Consider the following 23,234-nt stretch of genomic DNA (forward strand, 5'->3'; position numbering starts at 1 on the left):
AAAAGCATTAAGAAAAAGATCAATAGGAGCGCCTGAGTGGCACAGCGGTTAAGCGTCTGCCTTCGGCTCAGGGGGTGATCCCAGCGTTGCGGAATCGAGCCCCACATCAGGCTCCTCCGCTATGAGCCTGCTTCTTCCTCTCCCACTCCCCTGCTTGTGTTCCCTCTCTCACTGGCTGTCTGTATCTCTGTCTAATAAATAAATAAAATCTTAAAAAAAAAAATCAATAAATTAGACTGCATTAAGAGCTTCTGTTCATTAAAAGATATGAAGAACTCATAAAAATCAATAAGAAGTCAAACAATCCAGTAGAAAAATGGGCAAAAGATCTAAGTAGACATTTCACAAAAGAAATGCAAATACCCAAATTTATTGACACCAACGAAGAAACGACAGTTGCAAACACTATGAAATATAATTATATACTCACAAGAATAGCTAAAATTTTAAAAATTGATAGTGCCGGGACACCTGGGTGTCTCAGTTGGTTGAGTGTCTGCCTTCAGCTCAGGTCATGATGCCAAGTTCCTGGGATTGAGTCCGGATTGGGCTCATTGCTCAGTGGGGAGGCTGCTTCTCCCTCTGCCTGCTGCTCCCCCTGCTGTGCTCTCTCTCTCTCTCTCTGACAAATAAATAAATAAAATCTTTAAATAAACAAATAACTGATAGTGCCAAGTATAGACAAGGATGTAGTAACTACCACATACTAATGTTAATAGGAAATAATTGGCAAAAACATTTTGAAACAAAATGTTTTACAGTATCTTTGAAGCTAAAAATATTCATACAATATAAATCAGTAATTCCTCTACCCCGTATATGTCCTTAGAAATACTTATATACAATAGAAAATATACAAGAATGTTACAACATTGTTAGCAATAGCCCCAAAATGGAAACAATCCTTGTCAGCTCGGCACCCAAAATACATCTTAAACCACATTTAATCTCCAAATAAGGCAAATAGCAAAGTCATACTTCTGCCTAACATAAACAACCATTCTGCATACAACCAGAAACATGCTCTCTTCCGATAAGATGATGCAAAGTCTTTGGGAATGTTCACTCTTCTCCTTGATACCCCTGTAACTTAAATACTCTGCTGTGTTAATGTTATTGGGCGCCTGGGTGATCATGACCTGAGCTGAAGGCAGACACTCAACCAACTGAGACACCCAGGTGTCCCGGCACTATCAATTTTTAAAATTTTAGCTATTCTTGTGAGTATATAATTATATTTCATAGTGTTTGCAACTGTCGTTTCTTCGTTGGTGTCAATAAATTTGGGTATTTGCATTTCTTTTGTGAAATGTCTACTTAGATCTTTTGCCCATTTTTCTACTGGATTGTTTGACTTCTTATTGATTTTTATGAGTTCTTCATATCTTTTAATGAACAGAAGCTCTTAATGCAGTCTAATTTATTGATTTTTTTTTTTAAGATTTTATTTATTTATTAGACAGAGATACAGACAGCCAGTGAGAGAGGGAACACAAGCAGGGGAGTGGGAGAGGAAGAAGCAGGCTCATAGCGGAGGAGCCTGATGTGGGGCTCGATTCCGCAACGCTGGGATCACCCCCTGAGCCGAAGGCAGACGCTTAACCGCTGTGCCACTCAGGCGCTCCTATTGATCTTTTTCTTAATGCTTTTTGTGTCTTATTTGAGAAATCCTTCTCTGTCCTGAGGTCATTATATATTTCCATATTGTTTTTTCCCCCATTTTTTTTTATTGTGGTAAAATGCACATAACATAAAATTTACTATTAATAATTTTTCAATATACAGTTCAGTGGCAATAAATACATTCATAATGCTGTGCAGCCATCACCACCATCCTTCTCCATAACTCTTATCTTGTAAAACTGAAACATTACACCCACTGAACAGTCACTCTGCGTTCCGCCCTCTGTCCAGCCCCAGGCAACCACCATTCTACTTTCTCTGATTTGACTACTGTGTCTCATATAATTGAATTCATACAATATTTGTCTTTTTTTTTTTTAAGATTTTATTTATTTATTTGACAGAGACAGCCAGTGAGAGAGGGAACACAAGCAGGGGGAGTGGGAGAGGAAGAAGCAGGCTCTGATCGGAGGAGCCTGATGCGGGGCTTGATCCCAGGATGCCGGGACCATGCCCTGAGCCAAAGGCAGACATCCAATGACTGAGCCACCCAGGCGCCCCTGGTGCACAAATTTTTAAATTTTTACAATTTTAGAATTTTATATTTTTTAAAGGTTTTATTTATTTGAAAGAGAGAGAGCGAGAGAGAGAGCATGAGCAAGGGGGAGAGATAGAGGGAGAGGGAGAAACAGACTCCCCATGAGCAGGGAGCCTAATGCAGGATTCAATCCCAAGACCCTGGGATCATGACCTAAGCTGAAGGCATTTAACTGACAGAGCCACCCAGGCGCCCCTCAATTTTAGAATTTTGAATTGAAGTCCAATTTGTTTATATTTTGTTGCTATTACCTGTGACTTTGGTGTCATATCCAAGAACTCGCTACCCAGTTCCAACATTGCGAAACCTTTGCCCTATGTTTTCTTCTAGGAGTTTTATGGTTTTAGGTCTTACAGTTAGGTCATTGATCCATCTTCGGTTAATTTTCATATATGGCATTAGGTATGCATCCAACTTCATTCAACTATATTGCTTTTTAAAAGCTTTATTGTTTTGCTTTTCCCATTTAGATCCATAGATACCTGGAATTGGAAATACCTGGAATTGATTTTTGTGTATGGTGTGAGGTAGAAGTCTAACTTTATTATTTTTCATATGGATGACTCCATGGATAAACAAATGTCCTAGTACCCGCTAATGAGATTATTTTCCCATTTTTCTTCAGTGCTACCTTTAATGGGTCTCCATATGTATGTAGTTTATTCAGTTTCACGAGTCTACTTGCCTACTTGTATGCAGGGCTAGCTATCTTAATTGTGATAACTATAATAAATATTAATATCGAACAGAATAAGTTCACATATTTTATTCTTTTAAACCAGTGTCTAGGCTATTTTTTGGCTCATGTTATTGCCTCAAAGTCCATCACATAAATATGGAGTCAATTTGTCAAATTTTTCAAAAATATTTTAAGGATTTGTTTGTAATTACAGTGAATACATAGAAATTTGGAGGATATTTACACATTTAAAATATTGAATTTTGTAATATAGGAAAGATCTACCTCTCTCTTGTCTTCTTTTTTTTTTTTTTAAAGAATTTATTTATTTATGTGACAGAGAGATAGAGACAGCCAGCGAGAGAGGGAACACAAGCAGGGGGAGTGGGAGAGGAAGAAGCAGGCTCCCAGCGGAAGAGCCTGATGTGGGGCTCGATCCCATAACGCCAGGATCACGCCCTGAGCCGAAGGCAGATGCTTAACGACTAAGCCACCCAGGCGCCCCTACCTCTCTCTTGTCTTAAATTTTTTAAATTAAAATATATTTTCCCTGTAGACATGTTACTTATCTTTTGTTACATCTACTTCTAGGTTCTTGAGATTTTTTTTGATGCAATTGTTCATCACATTCTTTTTTTTTTTAAGGTTTTATTTATTTATTTGAAAGTGAGAGAGAGCAGCAGGCAGAGGGAGAGGGAGAAGCAGACTCCCCACCAAGCAGGGAGCTCCATGTGGGGGCTCGATCCCAGGACCCTGAGATCGGGACCCCAGCCGAAGGCAGATGCTTAATGACTGAGCCACCCAGGCGCCCCATATATATTGATTTTTGATCTAGCAACCTTGCTAATTTTTAAATTCTAATAATTTATCTATAGACTTAAATTTTTTATGTACATGATGAACATGCAAATAATGATATTTTTTACTTTTTCAAATTCATATACCTTGTAATTTTGTGTGTGTGTGTGTCGTTCTTGTACTTGCTAGGATTTCCAATACAATACTAAACGGAAGTGGGAACCACGGGCAGCTACAAATTATTCTCAGTCTAAAAGGGAAAGCTTTTAATGTTTTACCATTAAGTATGATATTTGCCATGGCTCAGACGTACGCTTTAAGAGGCACGCCTATTTGTAGCAGAACACCCTGTCCCTAGCTCATTTGGTCTGTCTAGAAATGCAGTGCAAGTAGGCCCTGTAAACCCATGAAAATCCTCCAAATGCCCCACCCCTATTCTTGTGGTGGCCCCTGTGGCTGGTAGAGAGGGAGGGGGAGGGGAGGAATTACCGCTAATGCTTTGTTTACAGAGGGATGCAGTGGGGACCGCAATCTGCCTTTGGGGACCGCAGTGGCTCTTCAGCCCAACACTGACACCGTCTGGATGGAACAGGAATGAACTGTAGCAGCCAATGGGTTGGACGTAGAGCAGTGTTGTTGGTGATTACTCAACAATCCTGGCCATTAACCCCTTGTGCTGACAACTGGACTGCTCTAAAGGGATCTACCCTATGGCTTAGACAATGAGAAGCCAAGGGGTGGATATTTAGCAGTAAGCCCTTGTAGGGTCAGAATATGTAGAAAGAGGGGTGCCTGGCTGACTCAGTTGTGGAACATGAGACTCTTGTCCTCAGGGTGGAGAGTTTGAGCCCCATATTGGGTTTAGTGGAGATTACTTTTAAAATATTTAAAAATGAGGGCGCCTGGGTGGCTCAGTCATTAAGTGTCTGCTTTCGGCTCAGGTCATGATCCCAGCGTTCTGGGATCGAGCCCCCCCTCCCCCCTGCATCGGGCTCCCTGTTCAGCGGGAAGCCTGCTTCTCCCTCTCCTGCTCCCCCTGCTTGTGTTCCCTCTCTCTCTGTCAAATAAATAAATGAAATATTTAAAAAATATTTAAAAATTTAAAGAAGATAGTGGAAAGACTTTTGGGTTCATTCTAAGAGCCTGCAGCAGTGGTTGCCATCTTCCCACGTGTGAGGCACTGACACCCCCTGGCAATCAGGAAGCTAATGCCCCAGTTCTGGTACAAGTCCCGGCAGCTGACCCTGCAGTAGGTGTAGCAGACAGGTGCATGCAGGAGGGGCCGCTGAGGTGCTCGGGGGGGACAGCAGTGTGCCAGGGATGCTGGCTTGCTCTTGCAGTACACTGACTTGGTTAATGCAGTGACAGCATGCTCTGTGTGTTCTGAACAACACCCAACACAATTGCCAAAGGAGTGTGGGTCCATCCACCACTGTTCCCAACCAGTGAGTGGTTGGCAAATTGATTATAGTGGCCCCCCTCCCTTTGAATGAAGGTTCTAAATCTTCCCTGGTTTGTGTAGACGCTGCTTCTGGTTGAACCCAAGCTTTTCCCTGTCACTATGCAAATCAGGCTGCCACCGTTAGGGAATTAGAGAAGCTGGTACTGAGTACTCCCACTCAATAGACGGTGTTTGGGAGGTCACGTTTCAAAGGTCGTGGTGTGCAAGACTGGGCAAAAGAACATGGCATTGAGTGGAGGCTTCTTCTCCCCTATACCCTGCAAGCAGCAGGGTTGGTAGAAAGGAAACACAGAATAGTGAAGCAGCAGGTTACATTATTATTATTATTTTTTAAAGATCCTATTTATTTATTTGACAGAGAGAGACAACCAGCGAGAGAGGGAACACGGGGGGAGTGGGAGAGGAAGAAGCAGGCTCATAGCGGAGGAGCCTGATGTGGGGCTCGATCCCACAACGCCGGGATCACGCCCTGAGCCGAAGGCAGACGCTTAACCGCTGCGCCACCCAGGCGCCCCTGCCTTTACTACTTTTGAATGATGAACCAGTAGGGCCTATTGCTGTGTGCCAGACTGGGGACTCCTGCTGAGACACTCAATGTCATAAAAGTATAAAAATTATGGGAAACAGCCGATGCCCCAACTCTTACTATGGATCCATGTGCACGCTGCTGAGCACACCAAGCCCCATCGTGCCTGAAAAAGGAATTATCTACCAGAATTTGCAATGGGATGTCCCACCAGGGTGGGTGAGTCACTTTTCACCCCTGGGCGAGTCGGAACTTCTCGATCTCACTGGGATCCTGGTGTCTTGCTACAAGCTGCACCTGTGGAGACGCACTCTCCCTGGAATGGAACATGCAGGGGATGAAGAGGAGAGGGGGAGGGGGATCTTCATCTGGCATATCTCACCCCTAGTCCATTTCCTCACACTTGACAGTGCTGTCTCCGCCCAGCCAGCATGTATGGTATGAACGACCAGGTTGGGTTCCTAGAGCTGCCAGCCTCCTTCTCCTTAAGGTCACGGGGGCATATTCTGTTTTCACTGTTATTAGACTGTCGTCTCTGTCTCTCTGTGTGGGCCTGCAGAAAAATGTGGCATACATAGAAGTCCTTATAGATTTACCCAGCAGCTCTTAAATGACAGCTGACAAAGCCTGTATTCACTAAACACTGAAATGTCTCTAATGAGAAGAACTGTCCCCCAAAACAGGATGACTTTGGACATTATTATGCCTTGCAAGGTGGCACCTGTGCCATTATCTAAAGAGAATGTTGTGTGGTCTACCCCATAAGTCTGCTAATGTGTTATTTTTGTTAAATCACATGACGGGGCACCTGGGTGGCTCAGTCGGTTAAGCGTCTGCCTTCAGCTCAGCTCATGATCCCAGGGTTCTGGGACTGAGTCCCACATAAGGCTCCCTGCTCAGGGGGAAGTCTGCTTCTCCCTCTGCCTGCAGCTCCCCCTGCTTGTGTGCTCTCTCTCTCTGTCAAATAAATAAATAAAATCTTAAAAAAAAAAAAAAGTTTTAAGAGCCTGTCACACAAGACGTAAAGTATTGGAGGGAATCATGCAAGAGGCTGTGATCTCTGGTTGACCTGTGACCCAGCCCTGGGCAACTGGAGGCTCCTCACCCCCTCCCGTGTCCTTGGAATGTATATTCTGTCCACTGCTCGCACAGCAGGAGCGATTTTCAAGGACACAGCCTGGAGAGAGCGAGGTTTCGTCGAAACCATCTGGACGGCATACGTGACTGAATGCACTTCAGGCCTCTATATAACTTTGAAGATCCTGGCAGGCAGATTCCGAGATCCATTCATCTTGTGCTGCCCAAAGCAAGGTTCATAAATCAGTTCCCTTGCTTATTAAATCTGCCACCTACTAATCTGGAGTGGTTGGCCTCTTTCTTCTTTCATTGCCCTCAGGGTGGGGGCCGATTTCAGATTTCACTGGGGGAAGTCATGAGGTTACAACCAACAGTTAGGGTGGAAGGCAAGGGAGTTTTTGCTTTTTTTTTTTCCCTCATGAATTTCAAGTATTTATTTAGAAGGTCCTAGTTCATACTTGGGGTATTTTTCGGGAGCTCTTATTTACTGCTGCTGAAAAAGAATAATGCCTTATTTAATAGAGTGCACAGCAGAGTGCAAGGTACTTTCAGGAATAGTATCGCCTTGGGCTTTTGCAATCACCTTGAACTTAGGATGTGGTCACCATTGCTTTCAGGATCAGAGAGACTCGAACATGTTCATAGCCCAAGAGGAAAGAATGAGTGGAAAGGGTTTGGTGGATTTTGATTGATGAAATCTGAGTTGAAGGGGGTGAGGTCATGAAAGGAGGGAAGATGAGATTAAAAAAACAAGGGATAGAAGCATAATATATTTATAACCTCGATATATCTTTTTTATGTAAAGTTAAAGAAGCCAGACACGAAGAGTCATATACTTATGTAAAATGTCCAGAATCAGTAAATCCAAGGAGACAGAAAGACTGGGTTGCCAGGGGCTGGAAAGGGGAAATGGGGAACGTTGCCTAATGGGAACCTGGTGTCTTTTAGAGGGGATGGAAAGATTCTGGAATGAAATAGAGGTAGTGGTTGTACAACAGAGCGGATGTACTAAATTATTTATTTGTCAGTGAGAGACACCACAGCAGGGGGAGAGGCACGCAAAAGGAGAAGCAGGCTCCCTGGTGAGCAAGGAGCCCAGTGTAGGACTCGATCCAGGACCCCGGGATCATGACCTGAGCCGAAGGCAGATGCCCAGCTGACTGAGGCCCTCAGGAGCCCGCCTTCATTGTTTTTTCTTAAATAAAATCAATGAATGTACCTTATATATAAAAACTTCAAATCCATGGTAGGGCAAAAATAGAATATTTAGAAACTCTTTTACACTCCCCTTATCCAGTTCTTTTCCACCGAATTAACAATTGTTCCTATTTTCTTATTTATCCTTCCAGCACTCCATTTATACATAAGAACGGTGTCATACAAAATATTTCACAAGACAGTCTATGTATTTAGCATACATCGAAATATGTTAAAGCTGGAAAACAATTTGCACTGAAGAACAAGGGGATCTTCCTAAAACACTAAAAATTTCAAAGAGGTGAAGAGGCAAAGTTATGGAGATGGAGAAGGTACAAGAAATTTGAAATACTCTCACATTGGAATTTTAATAGAGAGCGTTAGGAGTATATAAACACTATATATAAAACACAAATTGATACAACCTAGAATATTTCCCAGGTTATAACTGAAAAGACAACATTTGCAGCTGAAGATGGAAGCACAAATTGAGGCTTAGTGGGGGCCTGACTGGCTTAGTTGGTTAAGCGTCTCCCTGCAGCTCAGATCATGATCTCGGGGTCCTGGGACTGAGCCCCACCTCAGGTTCCTTGCTCAGTGGGGAGTCTGCTTCTCCCTCTCCCTCTCCCTCTTCCCCTTCTCCACACATGCTCTCTCTCTCTCTCTTAAATAAATAAAATCTTTAAAAAAATTGAGGCTTAGACATTTAGGAACTGGTACTTATTATTGTTATTTTAATTTTATTTTTTTTACAAGAAGTAGGATTTATTGGCTGGCGTGAATAAGGAGGGGTCGGTGCTGAGGTTCTCATGAAAACGGAGCCTGCCATTTGTCCAGGGAGCCATGATTAGGGATGTATTTGACCTCACAGACATCTAGGATGAGCCGTTTTTCAGCCACGATGTCTTCAAATTCATTTTCATTAAACTTAGTAAAGGGCCACTTCTTGGAAATGTGGATCTTCTGGCGGCCAGGGAACTTGAACTTGGACCTGTGCAGGGCCTCAATCACATGCTCCTTGTTCTGCAGCTTCCTACGGATGGGCGTGATGACTTGGCCAATGTGGACCCTGGCCACTGTGCCCTGGGGCTTCCCAAAGGCACTCTGCATACCTATCTGGAACCTGTCAGCCCCAGCGCAAGACAACATCTTGTTGGTATGGATGCTGGGAAGGGGTGGAGCCACACTTGGATATGAAAAGCATCTTTGCCACAGCTTTTCACCGTGTACTTGCTGGTGAAGAAACTCGGGCCGCTTCTGTGGCTTCAGAGGAAGGCTGCTCATCCTCATCCTCATCTGACACTGTGTAGCCGCATGATGGGAACTCATCCACTTTCGCCGCCTTCTGTCCCGGGTCAAAAGTGCGGATCTTGGCATCAAGGGCACCTGTGCAGAAGGGAGGCTTTGGATACGACGTGTTCTTACAATACCTGGTGGGGCAGCGGCCCAGGGAGACACCAGGATCTTCAGTGGCAGGAAGGAAAAGAGAAGAACTGATACCAACTGATAAAATCAACATATTTCTAAAGATTTTATTTATTTATTTATTTATTTATTTATTTATTTATTTATTTGACAGAGAGAGTGAGAGAGAGCACAAGAGAGCAGGGTGAGGGGCAGAGGGAGAAGCAGACTCCCCGTTGAGCAGGGAGCCCGACCTGGGGCCTGATCCCAGGACCCTGGGATCATGACCTGAGCTGAAGGCAGCCGCTTAACCAACTGAACCACCCAGGCACCCCCCAAATCATATTATTTCCCAGCAGTTCAGTTTCCTCACTTACGGTATGGAGTGCTGATCGAGTGAGATAATACACAAAAAATTATATATAAATATACATAAATAATATATAAAATTCTATATATAGTCTACATTTAAAAATGTTGATGTTCTTCATTTTTTCCAGTCACATGAGGTTCTGCCAATAGATAACATAGAAAAGACAAGCGTCATAAATATTCAGCATCTTAGGAACAAAAGAAGACCTAATTGTTAATTCCATACTGCAATCAATAGACATCCAAGGGCTGTAGTAGTGTATTTGGTAGTATGACCACATGGGGAATGGCGTCATGCCTGTGTATGCACATGTAGTTTGTGTGTTGAGCAGAATATCAAACAGGGCAGTCTCCGGTTATTTGTGTCACTGGCTAGAACAGGAAAAGTTGTGTGTTTGTTTTGTTTTTTTTGTTTGTTTTTTGTAACATGTATTCTCACTTCATAAAATCCTACTATCAGCCCCTACAGCTACCACAAATGCAGCAAATCCCTATTTGAATTGTTTTTAATAATGCACCAAAGAAACACTATTTGCAAAACCACCCATGTGTCTCCAGGCTTCATGGCGGCCCCATGGATCCCTTAGGCCTTGTGCAGCCAGCTTCTCCTGGGCAGATTCTAATGGTTTTCCTTCTCTCTTGCAGTGTTTATAATCTGGAAGTTCTGGTTCAATGTAACCACGTTCATGTCCATGTCCACGGGCCATGTCTGACAGCAATCTGACCTCTCACGATGCTCCGTGTTCAACCCTCCAGCCAGAGCCAAATGGAAACGGTGGAATGTGAAAAGTTTATGGGATATCCAAGAACTATGGTACAAAATCTGTCTCTAAAAGCCTATACGTTCCTTTTTAAATTCCTTACAACTTAGTGTTCTACATATAAAACATTCTTACCTCTTGAGTCTTTTCTTATGTTTCTGCTTGCACATATCTTTATTGTATTTCTTTCTCCTGTTACGAAACCATTGCTTTATCTGTAAAAAAAAAATGAGGTGGGGGAGATGATGACCCAAGGGATAAGGATATTGGTTTATATGGGTAATAGTACTACACAGGTGACTCTGTTGGTAAAGAAATATGTTTCATACCTGTTTTGCTGTCATGTTAAATTCAAATGCAAGCAATTGGCTCTCTCCTCTTGTGGGGCATTTGTTTAACTTAAAGGTTGCCCAGAGAGTGTCCATGAGGGGTTTGCTGACTATTCTGGGGACATTGTTCTTCAAGTTTCTCTTCCTTTTCCTGTTCCTCTTCCAGTGTCTCTTCTCCTTCCACTTCTTTTCCTTCTCCTCCTCTTTCTTTCCATTTTTTATTTCCCCTTCTTTCGTCTTCACTGTGATTCCTCTTTGATCGCTCTGGATTTTGATCACAAAGCACAGTTGGTTCCTTCTGTATAGCAAAATTGGCGGAATAAAATAAAAGTGCAGCTACATTTGACTTTTAGGTCATAGTCAACATTCTTCAGTGTGAGAATATATTTGATTTTCATAACGTAGCAATGTTGTACATTGTTGGAAAAGAGAGAGGAAAGAAAAAGTAAGGTTATCAAAATCAATGAAGATTTTTATAAAAAGATCAAAGATTTTATTTATTGGAGAGAGTGAGTGAGAGAGAGAGAAAGAAAGAAGGAGAGTGAGAGGGAGAAGCAGGATCCCCATGGAGCAGGGAGTCCAACATGGGGCTCGATCCCAGGACCCCAAGATCATGACCTGAGCTGAAGGCAGACTCCCAACACACTGAGCCACCCAGATGCCCCAAAAGGTCAGTTTAAAAATAATTTACATTTGGATTTAAATATAGACTAAGTAAGGAAAGGGGTTGTGTATTGAAATTAATATGTCTCCTTGTGATGTCAGTCAAAAATAAGTTACCTTGGGGTGCCTAGGTGGCTCAGTCAGTTAAGTGTCCGCCTCTTCATTTTGGCTCAGGTCATGATTACAGGGTTGTGAGATCAAGTCCCATATTGAGACCACATTTGGCTCCATGCTCAGCACAGAGTCCGCTTGAGGCACTCCCCCTCCATCTCTCTTTGCCCCTCCCCCTGCTTGTACTATAAATAAATAAATAAATAAATAAATAAATAAATAAAATCTTTAAAAAAAATAAGTTACCTTGAAAAATTAAGTTATAAGTGACCTTACTTAAAGGACTATTCAGGCTTTTTATTTCCTTGAGAGAGTTTTGTATGTAAGATACATACTTTTTAGAAATTTGTTCATATGTTTCAGTTTTCCCAGGATTGTCCTGGCATATGCCCATAAACTGACATCATCATCATCATCATCATCATCATCATCATCATTATTTTAAATAAGCTTTACACTCAGTGTGGTGCTTGAACTCATGACCCTGAGATCAAGAGTTGCATGTTCTATTGACTGAGCCAGCCAAGCATCCCCATAATTATTATTAATAAATTACTTTTTACTCTAAAGTACTCTGGTTTAGGGGTGCCTGGGTGGTGCAGTCGTTAAGTGTCTGCCTTTGGCTCAGGGCGTGATCCCAGCGTTCTGGGGTCGAGCCCCACATCAGGTTTCTCTGATGGGAGCCTGCTTCTTCCTCTCCCACTCCCCCTGCTTGTGTTCCCTCTCTCGCTGTCTGTCTGTCTCTGTCAAATGAATAAATAAAATCTTAAAAAAAAAAAAAGTACTCTGGTTTAAACTACAAATGATCCCTCTACTTATACTACTAAAGAAATCAAATTGGTAATTTAAAAATAACCAAGATAGGGCAGCCGGGTGACTCAGTCAGTTAGGCATCTGATTCTTGGTTTTGGCTCAGGTCATGATCTCAGGGTTGTGAGATTGAGCCCCGCGTAAGGCTTCTCGCTCAGCACAGAGTATGCTCAAGAGTCTCTCTCCTTCTTCCTCCCTCTCTGCCCCTTCCCCTATGTACTTTCTCTCTAAATAAATAAAATCTTTATTTTTTAAAAAGATCTTTATTTTTTAAAAAGATTTTATTTATTTATTTGAGATATAAAGAGTGAGAGAGAGAGAGAGACAGCACAAGCTGGGGGGGCAGAGGGAGAGGGGGAAGCAGGCTCCCCGCTGAGCAGGAAGCCCAATGCCAGACTTGATCCCAGGACCCTGAGATCATGACCCGAGCCAAAGGCAGATGCCTAACCAACTGAGCCACCCAGATGTCCCAAATAAAATCTTTAGAAGCTCAAAATCCAAATAATATTATTGAAGGGTGAATAAATATGTGATAAAAACTATAAAACTAAGTCAATAATAAAATTCAGGAAGATGGTTGGAAAAACAGGACAGGATAGAGGAGGCATACAGATAAGTAGATGCAATGGATGGGTAATCCTATACTTATATTGGTAATGTTATATTACTATGTTATTTAATACATAGTATATATTAATATAATTTTATATTTTATAAAATAAATACATTGTTTTTTGAGTTGGTTTGTCCTTGCATATTCATGTGACTGATTTGCTTATAAATTAAATATATATCAAACATGTTTTTGCTTATCTCAAATATTACATATAATTTTTAAAAAAGTAATCTGTATATCCAACGTGGGGCTCAAACTTATAACCCCAAGATCAACAGTCACATGCTGTACTGACTGAACCAGCCAGGTGCCCTGGGAAGTGTTTCTTTTTTAAACACAATTTTGAATGTATGGCCAATATTTTAAAAAACTGAGAGATTTGGGGCACCTGGCTGGCTCACTTGATAGAGTGTGCAGCTCTTGATCTCAGGGATGTGAATTCCAGCCTCATATCGGGGTTAGAGATTACCCGGGTGGCTCAGTCGGTGAAGCGGCTGCCTTCAGCTCAGGTCATGACCCCGGGGTCCTGGGATTGAGCCCCTGCTTAGTGGGGAGACTGCTTCTCCCTCTCCCTCTGCCTGCAGCTCTCCCTGCTTGTGCTCTCTTTCTCTGTGTCAAATAAATAAATAAATAAAACGTTAAAAAAAAAATAAAGTCCATAACTATTAGAAAAAACTTACTTTTCACTGTGGATCCCTGACTACAAATGACTGCAATAGGGAATACTATGTTTAGGTGAATAAAATCATGGAGATTTGTGTTTTGTTTTGTTCCCACTTACTTTCCTCAATAAAATTCTAAAATCAAGGTTTATCTACGAGAAGACAGAACAGAGAAAACAAAACAAAAACAGAAGACGTGAAACATGCAGGGGGATGTGGATTAGACAGATGTCGGAGAACAGGGAGCATCACTGAAAGAACACAAGCACAGGAATTCCAGCTGTTTTCCACAGTTCTATCCTAGGCCCTCGGATAGGTGGACAGGTAGGTAGATAGAGACGTAGAGAGAGATAGGTAGATAGGTAGATAGATAGATAGATAGATAGATAGATAGATAGATAGATAGGAGCAGACTGAACTTGCACTGCTAGTAAGATTTGTAGTTAGGAATTAAACTCAGGGGTGCTTGGATGGCTCAGCCGGTTAAGCGTCTGCCTTTGGTTCAGGTCCTGATCCCAGGGTCCTAAGATTGAGCCCTGAGTTGGGCTCCCTGCTCAGCGGGGAGTCTGCTTCTCCCTCTCCCTCTGCCCGCTGCCCCCCCCCCGCCCCACTCATGCTTGCTCTCTCTCAAATAAATAAATGAAATCCTTCAAAAAAATAGCCTCAGATCCGCCAAGCGAAAAAAACCAAAAAACAAAAAGCAACAAAACAACACTTCATGTATTATACTATGGAATACAAGACAGCAATAAAAGATATTAAGTTCATCAATGAATACTAACATGGAAAGATGGATGTCCCAGATATGTTTGAAATAAAAGAACCACTTTATCTTTTTTTTTTTTTTAAGATTTTATTTATTTATTCGACAGAGATAGAGACAGCCAGCGAGAGAGGGAACACAAGCAGGGGGAGTGGGAGAGGAAGAAGCAGGCTCATAGCGGAGGAGCCTGATGTGGGGCTCGATCCCATAACGCCAGGATCACGCCCTGAGCCGAAGGCAGACGCTTAACCGCTGTGCCACCCAGGCGCCCCTCAAAGAACCACTTTAAATTAGCACATACAGTAGAACAAATTTCTTGGACAGAAAAACAAATCTTTTTTTTTTTTTAAAGATTTTATTTATTTATTTGACAGAGAGAGAGACAGCCAGCGAGAGAGGGAACACAAGCAGGGGGAGTGGGAGAGGAAGAAGCAGGCTCCCAGCGGAGGAGCCTGATGTGGGCTCGATCCCAGAGCACCAGGATCACGCCCTGAGCCAAAGGCAGACGCTTAACGACTGTGCCACCCAGGTGCCCCAGAAAAAAAAAATCTTATAAATGTTCACATAGTTAGATGGCTTCGCTGGGGGAAATCTACCAACATTTAAATAACTAAACACTTCATAAACTATTCCCAAAAAATAGAAGAGAAAGGAATACGTCCCAACTGATTCTCTGAGGCCAGTATTAATTACCCCATGTTATCAGTGAGGGTTCAACTGGAGAAATAGAACCAGTAGGAGATATATATTAAGAAATTTATTGCAAGGAATTGGCTTACACGGTTGTGGGAACTGTCCAGGCAAGTCCGAATCCTTAGGGTAGCCTTAGAAAAGGAAGGCTGGTACTCTTGGGCACCCGGTGAAGCTGCTCTCCACAAGCAGAATTTGTTCTCTTCAGAGAAGCCCAGCTCTACTCTTGGAGCCTTCATTGATTGAATTAAGCTTACTGAGGCATTCTAGGATAATCCCCCTACTTCAAGTCAACTGATACGATTTTACTTGCAACTAAAAGATACCTTAAAAATATCTTCAATACCCATATTAGTGTTTGAGGAACTGAGTCTCTAGCCTAGGCAAGTTGCACATAAGACTATCACACCCTGATGTCAACACCAGACAGATATTTCGAGAAAAGAAAACTATTTTTTTTAAAGATCTATTTATTTATTTGAGAGAGAGAGAGAGACTGAGGGACAGAGGCTCAACCAACTGAGCCACTCACGCGTCCCCTAATAGGGTTCTTTTTAAAGGTGCGGAAAATGTTCTGGAATGAAATAGTGGCGATGGTTGTACCACATTGTGAATGTATTTTTAAAAAATTGGATTTTACATTTTTAAAAATTTTTACATTTTAAAAGAGTGAATTCTATGGTTTATAATTTATATCTCAAACATACTGTAATTATTATCAGGTTAGAAAAACAAAAACACATCTCTCTTGAATCACACATCCCTCTATTGCTTCTACCCCAAGTCTGTATTTTCTTTCATAGCAAAACTCTTTTAAAGATTTCTCTGTATTTACTGTTTGCATGCTGGTGATTTTCCCCTCCTCTTTCTCTCTTGAATAATCCAATCAGACTTTCACATCCAGCCTCCACAGATACTCCTCTTGTCAAAGTCACAAGTTAATGATCAATTCCCTATCTCCATCTTTTTTTTAAAGATTTATTTATTTATTTGAGAGAGAGAGAGAGAGGGAAAGAGAGCGTGCACACAGGTAGGAGGCGCAGAGGGAGAGGGAGAGAATGCCAAGCAGACTTCCTGCTGAGCTCAGAGCTGGAAGCAGGGTCTGATCTCACAACCCTGAGACCACGACCTGAGCCTAAACCAAGAGTCAGATGCCTAACCAACTGTGTCACCCTGGCGCCCCCACCCCACCAATCCCCATCTTACTTGAAGTATCAGAAGCATTTGAAATGTCAGGAATCTTCTCCACTTTGAAAATCTTTCTTCTCCTGGTTTCAGGATACCATCCTTTCCTGAGTTGCCTTCTATATCAATGGCTGCTCCTTCGGAGTTTTCTTTGGGTCGACTGACTGGCTCACTCAGTAGAGCATGCGACTCTTGGTCTCAGGATGGTGAGTTAGAGCTCTGCATTGGGTTTAGAGGTTATAAATAAATAAACTTTAAAATAAAAGGAACAAGGTTTTCTTTGTTCCTTCTCTTTCCTCCCACCTTTCCCCAGACTTAGTCCTGTCCAGTTTCTCAAGGCTAAATCCCTAGATCTCTTCTCTCCTATATATACATGGTCCTAGCCTCAGTAATCCAATCTAAAGGATTTAATACTACTCAAATGGTGACTACCTGCAGATTTTTATCTCTAGGCTTATATATCCAATTCCTAATTCAATATCTCTGCCTGGATGTCCTCTAGGTAACTTAAGTCAAGCTTAAAATTCCCAGACTCAGGAGTACCTGGGTGGTGCAATCAGTTAAGCATCTGACTCTTGGTTTCGGCTCAGGTTGTGATCTCAGACTCATGAGATGAGCCCTGCTCGGGTTCTGTGCTGAGCGTGGAGTCTGCTTGGGTCTCTCTCTCCCTCTGCCCCTCTCCCCTGCATGTTCTCTCTCTCTCAAATAATTAAGTCTTAAAAAAAAATTCCCAGACTCAGTCCCAATCCCTTCACTGAGCCCTGATCCACTCTCAGTGCTCCGCACCTGAGCAATGCCAACTTCATTCATCCAGCTGATTGAGTTAAAAACTTTGGTAGCAACTTTGACTCTTCTCCTTTTCTTATAGTCCAAACTCAATCTGTCAGAAAAATCTTGCTTTTCTTCCTTCAAAATTCTCAGAATACTACCACTTCTTAACCACCATTATCTCTAAATTAGATATATTTCATAACTCTCTCCTTTTGTCTTTGCCCTTCCCACCCCATAGTCTGCTTCCAACATAGCAGAGTAGCCCTTTTAAATTAGATAATACAATTCCATTACTCAAAAGTTGACAATATCTATTTTTTTCAGAGTAAAAGCCAAAGACTTTACAATGGCTTTCAAAATCCTGTAGGATTTCTTTTTTAAAGATTTTATTTATTTACTTGACAGAGAGAGAGAGCCAGTGAGAGAGGGAACACAGGCAGGGGGAGGAAGAAGCAGGCTCCCAGCAGAGCAGGGAGCCCGATGTGGGACTCCATCCCAGGACCCTGGGATCACACCCTGATCCGAAGGCAGACCCTTAACCAACTGAGCCAACTGGGTGCCCCCAAAATCCTGTAGGATTTGATCTCTTGCTATCTTTTGGATTTTTGCTAACACTTCCCTTCACTCTCTTTACTCCATTCCCTCTGGTTGCCAGGCTTTTCAGTAAAAAAGCCAAGCACAGTCCCAGTTTAGGGACTTTGCCTATGCTATTTCCTCTGTCTAGAAAGTTATTTCTCCGGATAAAAGCACAACTTGTTCTTTTACCTTCAGTTTACTCTCCAAGTGTCCAAGCACATTTATTGGTGAGGCAGTGACCAGAAGTGAGATCTGAGTCAGTATTTGATGACATTAGGGTTTTCGGATTAGGGTCTGAGGGTAAATGAAAACTGCGGGGAGTTTTAATCTGGGTTGTGATCAGGTAAAATTTGAATTGGAAAATTGATTAGAGGTGTTCTAATCTGCATGCCAGTCAGGAGGCTGAAGGCTTTTCCAACTCAGGCTAAGGATTTTGTGCTAAATGTTTAAGACTACTGAACACCACTGAAGGGTTGTAAGTGATGAGATAAATTACGGAGTAAAGAATAGATTGGATTAAGGACAATTAGAGACTAACTATTCCCTGGTAGTAGAGATTAGAGTGATAATGGTGACCAGAATTAAAGTAGGCATCATCTGTATCTTGGATGTCAATGGGCCACAAAACGAACAGCTAGTGATAGAGTGGGTAAAGTATATATACAAGTTAAAAAATGAATGCATTTCCAGTAGGTATATGAAAAATGTTCAGTGTAATCAAGATGCAAAGAAACTAAATCTTAAATAATGGGATGTATGTATATAGGTATGAAAAATATTATTTGCAGTATGATGCAATTTTATAAAAAATTTATATTAATATAAATGTTTATTGACCACCAACTACGTAGATGGCAAATATGTGTACGAGCAATCTAGAATATGTGCCAAAATGTTAAAATGGTTTTTTTTTCTGGTAGATGTGAATGGAAGTCATTTTTAATAATTAATTAACTAATTAATTAATTAATTAATTTGACAGAGCAAGAGACAGCCAGCGAGAGAGGGAACACAAGCAGGGGGAGTGGGAGAGGGAGAAGCAGGCTTCCCCCTGAGCAGGGAGCCCGATGTGGGGCTCGATCCCAGAACGCTGGGATCACGCCCTGAGTCGAAGGCAGACGCTTAACGACTGAGCCACCCAGGCACCCCTGGAAGTGATTCTTTTAATTTTTATTGTTTTCCTTGTTTCTAGTTATTAAAATTTCTGTAATGTGCAGGACCACTAGTATAATAAAAATAAATAAAAAGATAGACTACACATTTAGGCCATCCAGCATACCCACTTATCCAATTCTTGGAGAATTTTTAAGGGAAGGAATGAAAATAATATCTAAGATTTGATTTTTCTTTAGCTAAGTAGTTTCCCAGCAAACAAAGGATATAATTAAGTTGTTTTGTGTGGTATGGAAATTGTCTTTATGATTTGATCTCTATCTCAGATGCTTATTAAAGTGTATTGATTGGAGATGCAGCCATGTATAAATTATCTAGTGAACATTGGTGCAAATTATCTAGTGACTTTCTAGGTAACCACAAGTAACAGACACTCCTTCAAATCCACCCTAGACACCCTACCTATAGCAACAAACCATCTTTACACCAGTGGTTCTCAACCCTTGATGTACATGAGAATCACCCGGGAGAGCCTGGGCTACACCTTAGAGCAATTTAATCAGAACCTCTGCAGGGTAGGGCAGGGCTCAGGCGTTAGTAGATTGTAAAGTACCTCAGGTGATCCCAATATGCAATCAAGAGTGAGACCACAGCCTTCCACTCATCTATCCGCTTTTGATTAAATCACAGACAGGTGTTGAGAATGATGATTATATCATCGCACAGTTCTTGGTAGGTATAAATCTTGCTCTCGTAAAGGATCTATACCTGTTTGATATATTTAAAAAATAGTAAGTGTGAACTGTTTGGTATGCTCTGCCCAGGTTAAGTAAACGTTGGAAATTGATGTCATCCTCTCTTTTCTTGAGCAAATGAAAAGAAAAAAATAGTGTTGGGATTACAGTACTTATGGAAGAAGTTTCAGACAAGGAAGGATAGTGAGTGTCTGATGTGTAGATTATTGACAGTGGAAAGACATTTGAAAGTTTTACACTTTTTCTTTTAAAGATTTTATTTATTTATTTGAGAGAGAGAGAGCACAAACGGAGAATAACAGAGGGGGAGAGAGAAGCACACTTCCCACAGAGCAGGGAGACAGATGTGGGGCTCAATCTCAGGACCCCGAGATCATGACCTGAGCGAAAGGCAGTCACTTGGGGCGCCTGGGTGGCTCAGCCGTTAGGAGTCTGCCTTCAGTTCAGGTCGTGATCCCAGCGTTCTGGGATCAAGTCCCACATTGGGCTCCCTACTCAGTGGGAGGCCTGCTTCTCCCTCTCACACTCCCCTTGCTTGTGTTCCCTCTCTCGCTGTCTCTTTCTGTCAAATTAATAAATAAAATCTATTAAAAAAAAAAAAACAAAAACAAAGGCAGTCACTTCACCAACTGAGCCACCCAGGCACCCCAAAAGTTTTATACTTGGGACAATGAGATGATAAAATTCATGTGAAATCATGAGACTTTTTTGCTCTTGTTTATGTTATTTGCTACTACAGTGCATTTTTTAAAAAAATGGTATATAATCTATACCGATATATATTCTGGTGAATTATTTTTTAAAATTGATTGATTAATTAATTAATTAATTTTTAGGTAATCTCTACACTCAACCTGGGGCTCAAACTCATGACCCTGAGAGCAAGAGTCATATGCTCTACTGACTGCACCAGCCAGGCAGCCCTATTCTGGTGAATTCTTAAAATTCAAGAAAATGGGCAGAATTAGTTATACATCTTTGATGGGAAAAAAGATATAAATTAAATTTAAATTAATTTTTAAAAGGCATTAAATTCATGATAATTCTGGACTTCTCCACAACATGAATTGATGTCAAAAGATGAAGACACTGGTGTTGAGTGTCTGAATTTAGAGATTCTTATTCAGTAAATCTGGAGTAAGGATTGGAATTCTGTATTTTTAAACCTCCCTACAACAGAGCATATCATAAGACATTAAGAGAAAGTATCTGACACAAGACGCTGTGTTTAAATAATTAGGAAGATACCTTTAGGTCTATATTTCTGAGAAAATCTGAAACTCAAGATACGATAAAAGAAAAAAAATGTTTATTCTATGAAGAAAAGGCATCAAGAATTGGAACTATCCAGAAGGAATTGGTTATAGTGATAGAACTGAGTTCACACAGGTCATTGGCTTGAAGAAACAATGCTCCAGAAGTCCACCCAATCTCACACTGTAACGACTGTAGGAATTAAATGACTTTTATTGTCTGTGAATTCTCTCAGACAAATTTGGAAACTCTACACTTTCTCTCTGATCTCTGGGAAATAATTCAAAGGTACGTTTGAAATAATTATCATATTAATAATATTATCATATTTAGTCATTAGTAGCCACCAGCATCATAGTTAATAGAGTTTGGATTTAATACACTCCTTGGTGACATTAACCCCATTGTGCTGACATTATCCCCAGTGGGCTGACATTACACCCATTATACACATGAGTAAACTAGGGCTTAGAAAAATTTAGTAACTTATCACAGACCTGTACCCCTGAAACAAATAATACATTATATGTTAATTAATTGAATTTAAATTTTAAAAAAAGAAAAATTGAGAAACTTGCTCAACGTCACATAGATATTTATTATTATCTTATTTGTAGCCAGTTGGTCAGAAGCATAAGTAACAACCTGGATTTGTGATTGACATTAGCAAGAGGGGCAGACTTATGGGACTGAGTCCTTAACTTGTGGAATCACATGCTACATCTGGGTAGATGGTGTCAGAATTGAGTTGAATTATAGGACAACCAGGTGGTGTTCAGAGAATTGCTTGGTGTGAGGAAAAACCCCACCCATCAGACCTGGTGTCAGAATTGTTCTATGTATGCATTTTTAGTGTTTAATGTTAATTCTATGTACTCATTTGCATACATGAAATCAAAAGGAATTTAAACTTGTCTGGAATGTGTGACAGATTTTGTGAGAACATTTTCAGGTGGCAAGTTTAAAGGTATAACACTAAATACATTGTAATCAGACGCAAATCTGATTTTTCTTTTTCTTTTTCCTTGGAGTTTTATTAGAGGCCCCCCAAACTATGAACAGGATGCCCTGTGTAAAGCATGCTAAGAGATTATGAAACAGATTTTGCTATTAGTAGTTTATCACCCACTGAAGTGTATCTGGGTCAAAGAGAATGATCAAGCAAGGTGATCAAATTCCTCTAAAGAGAGTGGGTGGTCGGCTGTGCAAGCCTTCCCCATCCCACACACCAGTCTCACACTCTGCTGGAAGAAAGGGTTGCCACTTTGTCGATCCCAGTCAAGCAAAGAGATTATCTCACAGAGTCATTCATAGAGCTTGGCTTTTGTGTTTGGAAACACACAGGGACTGGCTGCTGACCTAAGCTTGAGAATGTGTAGGTATGAGAGGCACAACTGGGAGCTGTCCATGGTGGTGAGAAGGTCTTGCTGGTACTGGCTTCACTAACAAGCTGATCAGGAGTGGGTAAGCCATACATATAACCATTTGGCAGGGTTTGGATTTAGCCTGTCATGACAGGGTTGCTTTCTGTGGCTCCCCGGGTCAACTATCCTAGCAGTCCTCTTGAAAGGGACACTGACTACCAGGAGACTGGGGCTGAGGAGGAAGTCCCACAGGACAAGTGTAAGAAGTACAGCCTTGGGTATACAATCCAGAAGCATGATCTCCGCCTTGCCTGGAGGGCACACTTTGCAGAGTTACAATCACACCAGTAATGTGGGACTTTGTCCTTTTTCTTTAATCTGTCATTTAGCTGAGTCAGACCCTGTTAGGCTGGGGAGGTGCAAGCTCTCTCATAATTTTTTAAGCCTTTCCAGTGATATATTTGAAGTTGTTTTTGGGGGTGCCTGGGCAGCTCAGTCAGTTAAGTGTCTGCCTTCTGCTCAGGTCATGATCTTGGGGTCCTGGGATCGAGCCCTGTGTCTGGCTCCTTGCTCAACGGGGTGTCTGCTTCTCCCTCTCCCTCTGCCCCTTCTCCCTGCTCATGTTCTCTCTCTCAAATAAAGAAATAAAATCTAAAAAAAAAAAAAAGAAATTATTTTTGATTAGAAAAGGAGTTTCACACCATGGCTGACCAGTCTATTATTTAAAGAACATGTTAAATCCTAGACAGATAACTCTTTTGACAATCTTAAGCCACTGATTTAAATGGCAGTTCCTTAAAAGTCCAAACTTTGAGGTCCAAAATCCTTGGGGACACAACTGGATAACATGTTCAGCACTGTTTCTGTCTCTAATCCTATCCATATGCTTGCGATGTTGGAAGATCTATGATCTATGATGCATGGTAAGATAACAAATCAACTAACTTCACATATTTTACCCTTTGTTAATTAAGCTGAAACTTAATTGTGTACTGACAAACCTATAAAAGCCAATAGAAATTCTGGATTTTCACAAGTTACTTCGGGGGGGGGGAGTAATGAATCATCCTCATCT

The 23,234-nt window shown here is 41.4% G+C and overlaps 1 pseudogene; it reads right to left on the reverse strand.

Moving 5' to 3' along the window:
- Positions 1 to 8,767: 8,767 nt before the first annotated feature.
- LOC103669187 lies at positions 8,768 to 9,479 on the reverse strand (annotated as a pseudogene).
- Between the last annotated feature and the right edge of the window lie 13,755 nt (positions 9,480 to 23,234).

The sequence above is a fragment of the Ursus maritimus genome, unplaced genomic scaffold, assembly GCF_017311325.1.
Source record: "Ursus maritimus isolate PB19 unplaced genomic scaffold, ASM1731132v1 scaffold_26, whole genome shotgun sequence".
NCBI lineage: Eukaryota > Metazoa > Chordata > Mammalia > Carnivora > Ursidae > Ursus > Ursus maritimus.